The sequence below is a fragment of the Urocitellus parryii genome, chromosome 8, assembly GCF_045843805.1.
Source record: "Urocitellus parryii isolate mUroPar1 chromosome 8, mUroPar1.hap1, whole genome shotgun sequence".
NCBI classification, from domain to species: domain Eukaryota; kingdom Metazoa; phylum Chordata; class Mammalia; order Rodentia; family Sciuridae; genus Urocitellus; species Urocitellus parryii.
The window spans coordinates 153,523,051-153,535,580 of record NC_135538.1 but is presented as its reverse complement, the minus strand read 5'-3'; the positions used below and the strand labels follow the sequence as shown (position 1 = coordinate 153,535,580).

Below are 12,530 nucleotides of genomic sequence, written 5' to 3'. Positions count from 1 at the left end.
TTAAACAAACCAGTTTTACATATGTAACTGTAAAATCTAAAGAAACAGAATAAATTTTAAAAAAATATTTATTTCTTAGGTGTAGATGGACTTAATACAATGCCTTTATTTTTATGTGGTGCTGAGGATCGAACCCGGGTCCCGCCGGTGCTAGGCAAGCACTCTACCGCTGAGCCACAATCCCAGCCCCTAAATTTTTAATAAATTCCTCATCAATGTAGTTCACTTTCAAAGAAATGTTTAATTGGCAGAGTAGAACAATGTGTTTCCACATGCTGATTGATCAGTGCAACACTGACAATTACAGTTAACATAGTCAAGAAGCTGAAAATTGAGATTTATGGAAGACAAACTTAAATCCATCTGTTTAAAAAAAAGGGGGGGGGATAATTTAAACTTGTAAATCACACACTTTTCATGCAAAAACAACTACTTTTAATCCCTATTTTCATCTTAAATGACCATTGAAGAATTAAACAATTTTGGGAAAAATTCAGTAAAAATTAAAAAACTAGTAGTATGCATTTAAAAACTGCTAATAGGATAAATAAAACCAAATACTATTTTTCACTATACCATGAATATTGGCACTGTTTATTTCATATTCATGTCAGTTTCAAAGCTTAAAAATCCTAATAAAATTAAATGGTTTGATCAGTCCAGTTTTCTTCAACAAAGGAATCCCTTACTTCTAGATTACAGATTTTAAAAACCGAATTATTGCCTTTGAATTTTCATACAAACAAAATACAAATGTATTTCTTTTATGTTGGTGGTACTATAAAAGGCAAGAAATTCTGTTAATGTTGTCCTTAAAAGTACAGAATTAAAATCATAATAGAATCCATCTAGTGCACCCATAAGTGTGCGTTTTGATTTCACATCCTTTTCTCATAAAAACTGAGAATTCATAATACACATCATGTGGATATTTTGGGGTTAGAAAACCCATGGCTCTGGGCATTTTAAATAATAATTCCTGAGTTTCTTCACTCAGGAATTGCATACATTTTTACCTTCCCTCAAAATAAAACACTGATGATACCCTGGCAGAAAAACTTACTAAATTATCTTTAAAAGTAAAAAAGCAACATTATTTTCAATTGTCTGAATAGAATTATTATAAATGTTTCAACTTTCACAACCCAGGCTTTTTTCTACCTAGTTTCAGGCACCTCATGGTTCTCACTCCTTTTTTCACCCCAGGCTCAACAGCACCAATTGCAACATAAATGATAGAATTTGAGGTCATCCACCTCACTAGAAAGAAAAAAAAAAAAAAGGAAATATGTTTCCTGTTTCTGGGCCACAGTGAGGTCAGTCATTTGTCCGTTAGCAACACTTCTTCCCATCTCCTGCTTGTACACTTTTTCTGTTCTTTCTGCAACATTCCTTCAGGTATAGAAAGTCTTCACTGCAATGCCCCAACTTGTCAAACAGCTTTTTCCAACCCTTTGCCCAAAGATTTTACTGAAGGCTCATATTATTAAATAAGATCTTCTGAAAGCACCTCTGGAATTCCAACTTGTGAGCCAAAACTGGTTGCTTCCACAATCGCCAGGCAGTGCTTCTATAGGGGACGTATAAAGAAAAACATGTCCTTGGACCCAGCCACTTCCAACATCTTAGCTCCCAAACACAGACTGTCATGTAGTTAGTGTCTTTCTTGTACTTATTCCGAAATGATTCTCATGGGCCCCTCTTCTCCAATAATGAAAATTTAAATCTGGATATTTCTGGTTAATTTAGGGATACCACTAAGAAAATTAGTCTCCTCTACAGGCCACACTGAGATGATTAAGGATCAGTTCCTACAGCAACCCAGTTAAGATGTGTCCTGTTACCACTGAGTTCCATGGCTATCTGTCCTTATTCTCTATCCCTAGCTCCACACTTACAGAAAACAAACAACAACAAAAACAACAAAAACACTTCTTAAAGATGTTTAACCTCAGGGATAGCTGAGCTAGTTCCATACTTGAAATTCCAGGAAAGGTTTTCATTTCCTATAAAGCCCACTAATTGGGATCTTATTCTAATATTTCTGGGACTTATTTCCTGTCTCCTATGCAGTCTCACATTCAGTTAACTCTTAGTTTATATTCATTTACCATACTTTCTCTTCTAGTCTTTTCTGACCTACGTTCCCAGACTGCCCTATGCAACTTCTACCTCACACTATTTTTTTCTAATTTTTATCTGTTCGTTTCAGTTAACATGACAGTAGTATGTATTTTGACATTTCATATCTACACGGAGTATAAATTTCCATTTTTGCCTCATATTGTTTTTGACACCTAAGGTCTCTATACTAGGTTGTGAGTCTTAAAGAAATGGAACTGAGTCTTACTTGCTTTTAAACTCCTAATATCCAACATAGTATCAGGTGCTTAATAAGTGGTATATACGTGACTGCATGACCAAAATGATAAGGAAGGGAGGGAAAGGGAAGGAGGGAGGAAGGAAGCAGGGAAGCTGTAGTCCTCCGCAGAAGACTGCGCGTGCAGGGGGTGCTGTCCCGCCCCCGACCCCAGGACCAGCTTCAACCCAGTTTCCCACAGTCCTGGCCCTCAGCCTTGCCCTCCGAGGTCTCAGGGCTGTCCACAGCTCCCTCCACGGGACAGCGGGCCAGGAGCACGCACTACGGAAAGCCGCAGGAGGTCTCGGCTCTGCTCCGGCCGGCCGAGAAGCCCCGCCAGAAGGGCCGGGACCTCCGCAGCCCTCCGCACCGCTCCCGCAGGGGCGCCCAGTGTAACCTTGGCGGCCGTCAGGGATCGAGAGCGCCTGCGCGCCTCGGAATCTGGTCCCGTCCACACCTTGGCTTGCGTCTCCACGGCTGCAGCATCCAGCGGGCTCGGGTCCAGGCCTCAAGACCCTCACGCTCCGCGCCGCCCCCTCAGGAAGCTTACCCATCGCAGCCGCAAACCGCGCACGCGCGCCTGAACCCGCGTAGGTCCCGCCCCCGACGCCCGCCTCCATTGGCCGAGAGGCCCGGCGGCCCGTCTTGGAGCGGGCGTCACGTGACTGAGGGCGGGGCTGAGGCGGCTGCTTCCCAGCTGGGCCCGGAGGGCTCCGCGCTCAGCCGTCCCGGTCGGCCCCGAGACCCCGCGGACTGCCGGCCCCAGCCGAGCGGGGCGGCGGGAGTGGCTCTGGCTGTTGTCGGCTTTCCAGGCCCGCTCGCCTTCCTTCCGGAAGCCGGGTAGTCGCTCCCCGATGCCGAGGCTGCGGTCGCCGCGAACCGGATGCGAGCCTCTGAGACGCACCGGAAGTGTCCTCTGAGGCCGAGGGGCGGCGCGGGCGGGTGAGCTACGGGCCCTTGTGGGCCGGGCGGCGTGCGGGTCTGTGCGGGGCGGCGCTGGTGAGGCAAGGCCGAGCCGGGCCCGCGGCGTGTGGGGTGGCGCAGTGCGGGGAAGGCCGGACCCGGCCGGCGGCGTGCGGGGCCGATCGGGAGCGGACAGCCTCTGCGCCTAGCGGGTCCTGCGCCCGCACTCACCGGGAATCGTGGAAGGCCTCAGCTGGTTGAAAGCACGGTCGCCGGGGGTGAGGGCGGGAGACGCTGCTGCAGGCGGACGCGGCTTTTGCGGACGTGGACGGCCCCTGCCTCCTGTGCGGCGGCGCCTCGCGCTGGGCCGAGCCCGGGTGGTTCGTCCTAACCGTTGCCTGGTGGACACCGGCATCACAGGTAGCTGTTACCTACACTGGTCACGGCGCGTTGCCGTCTGTAGGATCAGAAGAAGGGGTCCTTGACCTGGAGGTTGACAGAATGACGACCAAAGCAGTTGGCAGAAGGAGAGGGATTCAAAGCGGAAAAGCAAGGCCTCGGGCTTTGTTAGGAAATCGAATGCCGAGCGAGTCTTGACATTCTGTATGGAGCAGGTCAGGAAGGAACTTTCTAGCAGGTTTGCTTACAGGAAAACCATGTAGGCAGTGGTGGAAAGAGGTGTAAGGTACGCTGCAAGGATGCTCACCAGACTGGAGAGTAAATGCGACCAGTATTTATTAATTTTTTTTTGTTGTTGTTGTTTTCCAGCGCTTAAGATGAAACCGAGGGCCTGCACGTGCTAGGCAAGTACTCCACCACGGAGCTACACCTCAAGTCCTCTTATTATTTAATTTTGAGACGAGGTCTGGCTAAGTTGACCTGGCTGCCCTGAACTTGTGATCCTTCTGCCTTAGCTTGCCCAGTAGCTGGAATCAAAGGTGTGTGCCATGGCGCCTAGTTTGGGACCAATATTTAAATAGCACTGGAAAAATTATAAGTCTCACGAAGTTATCTTGAACGCTATTTTTTCTTTTAGGAGAGGGAGGACTTGAGTATTGTGAATAGTTCTGGTCTAGAGACCTTTTAGAGCCAAAAGGAATACAGTCTTGAATCTTTCTTATGGTAAGTGGCATACCAGATTTTTTGTATATTTTCTTCTTCTTCTTCTTTTGGTGGGGGCGGGTTGAACCAGGGGTGCTTAACCACAGCCCTTTTTTTGTTTTATATTTTGAGACAGGGTCTTGCTAAGTTGCTGAGGCTGTTTGATTTTGTGATCAGCCTCCCAAGTTAAGCTACCAGGATTATAAGCCTGAGCCACCGGCCTGGGGTTTGTTTTGTTTTGTTTTGTTTTTGTAGTACTGGCCTTTTATTTTGAGACAGGTCCTGCCCAGATTGGCTCAAACTTATGATTCTCCTACTTCAGCCTCCTGAGTTGTTGAGCTTAGATGTGGGCCTCACCTGCCCTAAGCCCTGCGTTCATATATAACTGTGGATTTGAGGGTAGGACAGAAAAGAATGGGAGAAAACCAGTGGAGAAAGAATGTTCCTAGCCCTTAACACAGTAAAGCTGTAAGACTGAGCAGTGTGCCCTATCAATTCAAGAGTGTGTTCTAATTCTTTCTGTCTTGCCAGCATTTTCATGATAGACTTACAGTAATTGCTTCTTGATTAATATGCCACACAAAGAACGTAATATGCCCAGTGCTTAGGCAGGCTCTGGTGTCAGAAGATATATACTTAACCCCTAACTAGCTTTTGGGGGTGATTAGCTAACTGCCCTGAGCATCAGATTTTCTATTGAAGATACACACATTGGTATTAATATCTCTTTTATGGGGTTCTTGGGAAGAATAAGTGAGGTAATCCCCTGTAATCAATGCAAAATAAATTAGCTTATTCCTAACCAAGGGCCTATAATGTAAGCATTATTTATTTTTTAGATAATGCTTTAATTAATGACTTTAATTGTCTCATACATACTTTCACTATAAAGATAACCTTGAACTCTTAAGCTTTGTGATTCAGCCTGTCTGCTTGGGAGGCTTTTTTTGCCTGTCTGATGATTTTGTACACTTTGACCCTGCGCATGAGAATACCAGTCTCTTCCTAGGATGGAGAAAGAGAAGCGTTGTAGAGGGAGGAGGGTATTTGGGTTTGCCTGATGGACCAGTTGGGTCTACTGGCATAGCCTGTTGTATTGCTACTGGAGATGAAAGGATGATAGCCCTTTTTTGTTCTGATATTTGTTTCTTCATATTTTTTATTAGCAAATGTATTTTAGATGGTAAGGATATTGCAGTGAAAAAAAGACTAGATCCTACCCTTAATAGATGTTACATTCTTTTTTCTTTTAAATCAGTTGGTGTATTTATTTATTTATTTATTTATATTTATTTTTTAGTTCTCGGGGGACACAACATCTTTGTTGGTATGTGGTGCTGAGGATCGAACCCGGGCCGCACGCATGCCAGGCGAGCACGCTACTGCTTGAGCCACATTCCTAGATGTTACATTCTAATAGGAGAATCAAATAAATGAACAAAAATAAAATGTGTATTACAAAGTAGAATTGAGAAAAGTGCATGAAGAGAAATAAAATAGGACAAATAACTTGTGCTATTTTTAGATAAAGGTAGTCAAGATGTGCTGCTTTTTGAGGAAGTAATTTTCAGGCAGAAACTTGAGTCAAAGGAACAAACAACTTATAGCAATTAAGCAGAAGGAAAAAGTGGTATCTCTGAGGTATCTTGTGAGACTGAAGGGAGGCAGAGATGACACATTTTGTAGGGCAATAAAAACTTTGGCTTCTGTCTTGCCTGCATTTTCTGAATGTGATAGGAAACAGCATTTAAACTAGGAAAAATGTCATGGTCTGCTTTGAGTTTGATAACCCATCTACATTGTATAGATGCTGATATTTCAAACTTAATACATGAATGGGAAATTAATATCTTTATTTTTTCAATTTTTTTCTTCTTGGTGCCCCATACTTTCTTGGTTATTTATGTCAAATGTGATACTTTAGATTTATTACTTTAGGGAATAATTTGATTAATTTGCCAGCCTATGATCAAACTCAGAAACCTTTATATTGAACTCTCCTTTTGAACTTTACCACATTTCAAAAGACAAAATACCATAAACCCATCATTTTGTACCACCTATTTGTCTACATGCCTGCATATCTATTTAGTTACGATTCTGAATTGAAATTCTTCCCTTCTAACATTTCTGCATATATTTTTCCCCTAATATTGCCATGTCTTTCTATTAATCATTAACTGGCTGAGTCTTTTTATTTAGTTTATTATCTTAGTGGGTTTTGAGCCAGACTTGATACAAGAGTCAGGTACAAAGGATGAGCTCAATAAATGTTAGTGGTTAGCGTATGCCTATAATCCCACCAATATGGGAGGCTAAGGTAGAAGGATTGCAAGTTCAAAGCCAACCTCAGCAACTTAGTGAGACCCTACCTCAAAATTAAAAAAAAAAAAAAAGAGGACTGGGGATGTTACTCAGTGATTAATTGCCCCTTATCTTGGTTCTCATTGTAACGCCTTGAAGCATGTGTATTACCTATTTTATCAAAGAAGTTGGGAAATTTAAGTAACTTACCCAAGTTCTTCCATCCACAAAGGAGCACAGTGGGAATTTGAACCAAAATGTGATTTCAGAGATTAACCTTTTAATATTGAAATAATTTCAGGGTTTTTTTTTATAGTTGTAGTTGGACATAATACCTTTGTTTAATTTATTTATTTTTATGTGGTACTGAGGATGGAACCCAGGACCCCACATGTGAGCCCCACACGTGAGCGTTCTACCACTGAGCCACAACCCTGACCCCCTAATTTCAGATTTTTTTTAATTGCAAAATAGTACAAAGAATGCCTGTATAACCTTCACGTGTGTTCTCTAAATGTTAACATTGTATCACATTTGCTTTATGATTTTATATGTCTGTATATACACACAGATATGTACTTTTTTTTTGTTTTTAAGAATTTGAAAGTGATCTGAGGACCTAATGTCTCTTACACTGTGAAAGAAGTAAGTCCTGAAGTCCTAACTTCTCTCCTATGTGTACATGCACAGTGCTACTAGCTACCTGCCATTCTTGGGAGAATTGAGAAAATAGTTATTTAAATATATTTTCTGTAGTACTTCATTCTCTCCTGGAACCCTAATTGAGGAAACCTACCTAAATACTCAATTGCTTATCACATTTCAAAAGACAAAATACCAAAAATATTTCCTTCAATTAACAATATAATATTAAAATCAAGAAATAAACATTCATATAGTACTATTATCTAATCTCCAGATAGTATTCAAATTTAGCCAGTTGTTCCAATAATGTCCTTCTTAGCAAAGGAGGGGTGTCTGTGGTCCAAGATCTAATCTGGCATTATTCGTTTTGTTTAATTATGATGTCTCCTGTATTGTGTGACATATTCTCAGACTTTGATAACCATGGCATTTGCTGATAAGAGTATCCCTTAGTCTGGGAGTGTCTCCGGCTTCCTTGGGTGGATTCAGGTTCCTCTTTGGGGCATGGTGCCACAAAGGTTCTGTGTTCTTCTCTGCACAATGTTAGAAGGCACCTGGAGTTGCTTTATCTCGTCACTGATGAGGTTGACCTTGATATTTTGGATAAGGTGAAATCTTTCCAGTTTCTATACTGTGAAGTTATTCTTTATGGTCTTTGTGACTAGGAAATGTCAAGAGTTTTATATCTTGGGCTGGGGATGTGGCTCAAGTGGTAGCACGCTCGCCTGGCATGCGTGTGGCCCAGGTTCGATCCTCAGCACCACATACAAACAAGGATGTTGTCCGCCGAAAACTAAAAAAAATAAATAAATAAGATATTCTCTCTCTCTCTCTCTCTCTCTCTCTCTCTCTCTCTCTCTTAAAAAAAAAAGAGTGTTATATCTTGATCATCATAGTCACTTGATCATGTAGTCACTTTTCACTAACTAGACTGTTGTCTGAGACAGTACTCTTCTTTTGATTAGACATGGTGATTTTTTTAAAAATTCCACCATTTCTTTTACATGTAATTGCTGGCTTTTCTATGTAAGAGACCATCTTTCCACTTATTTATTCCTCTGTGAGTACAGATGCCTGGATTCTTGTGTTAGTTCACTGCTGTCATGACTTGTTTTGTTCTACTGTGTCTTTTAGATTTGCATGGTGGCAGCTCCTTCATCTCAGTTCCTGGGTTGTTGTGGTACATCATTGCTTTTTGAGTACTTCCTTACTTTCTGGCCCAACAGGCTATTCCAACCTCATCTTATAGCTTCCAACCCTATAATCAGCCATTTTCCAAGGAATCCTCTGTTTCCTTTCCATGGAGAAACCAAAATCTTGGTCTTGGTGTATTCATTGCCACTAGGATTTCATTTCTGTGACTTTTCAGCAGACATTACTAGGAAAAAAACCACGGACATTTCACACGTACAGTACCTTCCTGTCTTCTCTCTGTGTACTTGAAATTCTGAACTCGTTCTGATACCGGTCTCTGATTCCAGTTAAACAGTAGAATTCATTCTAACGTTTTCTGTATCTGTAATTTCCCTGACAGTGGGGAATCTGGGTGGCATTTTTACCCTATAGCACATCCATATTTACTTATTTGTTTAATCCCAGGATGAATGTTTAACTAGTATATCCTACCACCATGAGGAAAGAAAACAAAAATACCAATTAGTTTGGTAATTTTTTAATGAATCTATTTATTTATTCTAATTAGTTATACATCACAGTAGAATGCATTTTGATTCATAGTACACAAATGAAACACCATTTTTCACTTCTCTGGTTGTACACAAAGTAGAGTTGCACCATTCGTATAATCATATATGTACCTAGAGTAATGATGTTGGCCTCATTCCACCTTCTTTCCTACCATCTCCCCTCCCCTTCTGTCCCTCCCCCCAGCCCTTTTTTATATTTTATTTAGAGACAGAGTCTCTCTGAGTTGCAGAAACTGGCTTTGAAATCAGGCTAGCTTTGAACACGAAATCCTCCTGCCTCAGCCTCCCGGGCTGAGGGATTACGGACGTTTGTGTTGCGCTGGGCTCTCTGTAGTTGATTATGGTTATTTATCTTTAGTTTGAATTTATATAGTCCCAGCACTGCATTACTGTGTTTAAGCGTTGTTCTACCCTTTTCTTGATGGTTGTTATTCATTTGAAATACAAACACATTTGGTTTTTAATTGTTTATCTTTTCTTAATTTCTTTTTGGCCAAATAGACATTCATATAGTTTTAAATTTCTTCTTTCTTACATAAAAGATGGCATTTTTTTGCACTTTTCTTTTTAAAATATGGTAGAAGTCACTCGACTTTGTTCATAAAGATTTCACTCAATTCTTTCTTATATCTGCATAGTACTTTGTTATGTTTGGTTATACCAATCAATGAGTATGGAGAGCTACCTCCAAAATGCATGTAGCACAGGGTCTCCCTCTGCTGAAGCCCCATCCTGGAGTGGTGCATTGGTGAACTCTGCCTGGAATGAACCTGTGTTGCCATGTTGTCATCACACAGACTGCATAGTTTACCTTAAGGTTGTATGCTTTGGGATTTTGACAGATGTATATAGGTCTATGTCTTCCCTTTGTTCTAAATGGCTGTTTTCCACCTATTTATCCCTCCCTTCTCACCGGGTAACCATTGAACTTTTTTACTGATTCCTTACTTTCACCTTTTCTAGAATGTCATATAGTTGGAATCACATAGCATGTAGTTTTTTTAGATGACTTCTTTAATTTAGGAATATTCCTCCATGTCTTTCTGTGGTTTAACCTCTTCTTTTTAGTACTATAATAATCTGTTATTTAGATGTACCACTCTTTATTTATTCATTCACTTACTGAAAAATATCTTGGTTACGTTCATGTTTTAACAATTATGAATAAAACTGCTATAAACATTTGTGTGCAGCTTTTTGTGTGGACAGTGCTTTTCAGCTCACTCAGGTAAAAATCGGGGTTTGTGATTATTGGGCTAGTGTATGTTCTTCCCACAGTCTCACCAGCATTTGGTTTTCAGCCATGCTAATGGATGTGTAGTAGTACCTCGTTGCTGCTTTAATTTGTAGCTCCCTGATAATATAGGGTGTTGAGCATCTGTTCATATGCTTACAAGTGGTGACTTGTGTGTCTTCTTTAAAGAAATGTCTTTTATGTCTTCTCCCTTTTTTTCTTGCAGGGGTTTTTTGTTTTGGGTTTTTTGTTTTTTTTTTTTTTTTTTTTTTTTGGTTTGTTGTCTTGCGGTACTGGGTGCTGAACCCAGGGCCTTATGCCTATTAGGCAAGCACTCTACCACGGAGCTATATCCCTAGCCCATTTTATTTTGAGACTGGGGCTCACTAGTTGACCAGGCTGACCTTGAACTTGTGATCCTGCTGTGTCAGCCTGCCCAGTAGCTAGGATTACAGGCTCTGTACCAGTGCAGCACCTGGCTTCTTATTGAATTATACAAATTTGTGTGTGTGTGTGTATAAAATTGGCTCTTATCAGATTTGTCATCTTCACGTGTTTCCTTCCAGTGTGGTTTGTCTTCTCATTTTCTTGACAGTGTCTTTTGCAGAATGGAGGGGTTTTCATTTTAATGAAATTCATCTTATCAGTTTGCTTCCATGGATTGTGCCTTTGGTATTATCCTTATCCATAGTTATCTAGTGATTCTTTTATGTTATCTTAGAAATTTTATAATTCTGTTTTACCTTTAGATTTAAGTCAATTTTTGAAAACTAATTTATTTAACAGTTAAAATTTGTGTGTGTTTATTAATGTACAAGATGATGTTTGAGATGTATATACATACACACATACATCAGGGAATGGCTAAGGCGGGTGTTTAATGTATTATGCACATATTTTCTTGTGGCAAGCATCCACTCAGAAATTTTCAAATATCACTTTATTGACTATTAATAACTATAGTCACCAGGACATAGTAATAGATCTCTTAAACTTAATTCCTAAGTGAAATTCTGTATCTTCAACTAACATCAACCCAACATCTTCCACTGAGCCACTAGTAAACACCCACTTTGCTTTCTGAAGTAAAATGAATTTAGTTTTAGCTTTTTTACACTCTGTATTAGCGACATTGGGTGGAATCTTTCCTTCTGTGTCTGCCTTAACTCAGTTAACATTGTCCTCCAGATTCATCTGTGTGGTTTCAAATCAAAGCATTTCTTTTTCTGTAAAGCTGAATAATATTTCACTATTTGTAGGTAAGACATTTTATGTATCCATCTATTCATTGTATGATCCATTTTAAGTTAATTTCTATAAAAGGTGTAAATTTTGTGTCCAGGTTAATATTTTGCATGTCCAGTTATTCCAATGCCATTTTTGAAAAGTTGTCGTTTATTATATTTCCTTTACTCCTTTATTAAATATTGGCTTTATTAAATATATACTTAATGTGTATCTCTTTAGCTTCTCTGTTCTGTTCCGTTGATCTATTTGTCTGTCACTGGTACCCTGTCTTGATTACTGTAGCTTTATAGTAAGTCTTTTTTTTTTTTTTTAGTTTTTTTAAAATTTGTTCTAATTAGTTATACATGACAGTACAATACATTTAAGCACTTTGATATATCATACATAAATGGAGCATATTTCTCATTCTTCTGATTGTACATGTTGTAGAATGACACTGGTCATATAGTCATATGTACATAATGTAATAATATCTGTTTCATTCTACTAGCCTTCCCACCCCTGTACCCCCTCCTCTCACTCCCCTTTATCTAATCTAGAGTAACTCTGTTCTTACCTAGCTCACCCTCCCCTTATTGTGAATTAGCATCCACATATCAGAGAAAACATTCAGCCTTTATTTTGGGGGGGATTGGCTTTTTTAATTATCATGATATTCTCCAGTTCCATCCATTTACCAGCAAATGCCATAATTTCAATCTTCTTTGAGTAATATTTCATTGTGTATATGTTCCACACTTTCTTTATCCATTCATCTGTTGAAGGGCACCTAGGTTGGTTCCATAGTTTAGCTATTGTGACTTGAGCTGCTATAAACATTGATGTGGCTGTGTCACTGTAGTATGCTGATTTTAAGTCCGTTGGGTATAAACTGAGGAGTGGGATAGCTGGGTCAAATGATGGTTCCATTCCAAGTTTTCTAAGGAATCTCCACACTGCTTTCCATGGTGGTTGCACCAATTTGCAGTCCAACCAACAACGTGTGAGTGTACCTTGCCACATTTATTGTTGTTTGTATTCTTGATAATTG

At 40.3% G+C, this 12,530-nt stretch overlaps 1 protein-coding gene across 6 annotated transcripts in view; it reads left to right on the top strand.

Annotated features, from left to right (window-relative positions):
* The first annotated feature begins 3,031 nt into the window (after positions 1–3,031).
* The window catches only part of LOC113195965 (zinc finger protein 322), a 28,086-nt gene continuing 18,587 nt past the window's right edge, over positions 3,032–12,530 (top strand). For 2 of the 6 annotated variants that reach the window (XM_026407685.2, XM_077801817.1), the window contains exons 1-3: positions 3,032–3,301; positions 4,031–4,200; positions 4,299–4,384. The gene's annotated coding sequence lies outside the window, so the exon portion shown is untranslated. Of the gene's footprint in view, positions 3,302–3,327; positions 3,683–4,030; positions 4,201–4,298; positions 4,385–7,264; positions 7,313–12,530 lie in introns of those variants that run through there. The other 4 variants (XM_026407687.2, XM_026407686.2, XM_077801816.1 and 1 more) reach the window with 4 other exon arrangements.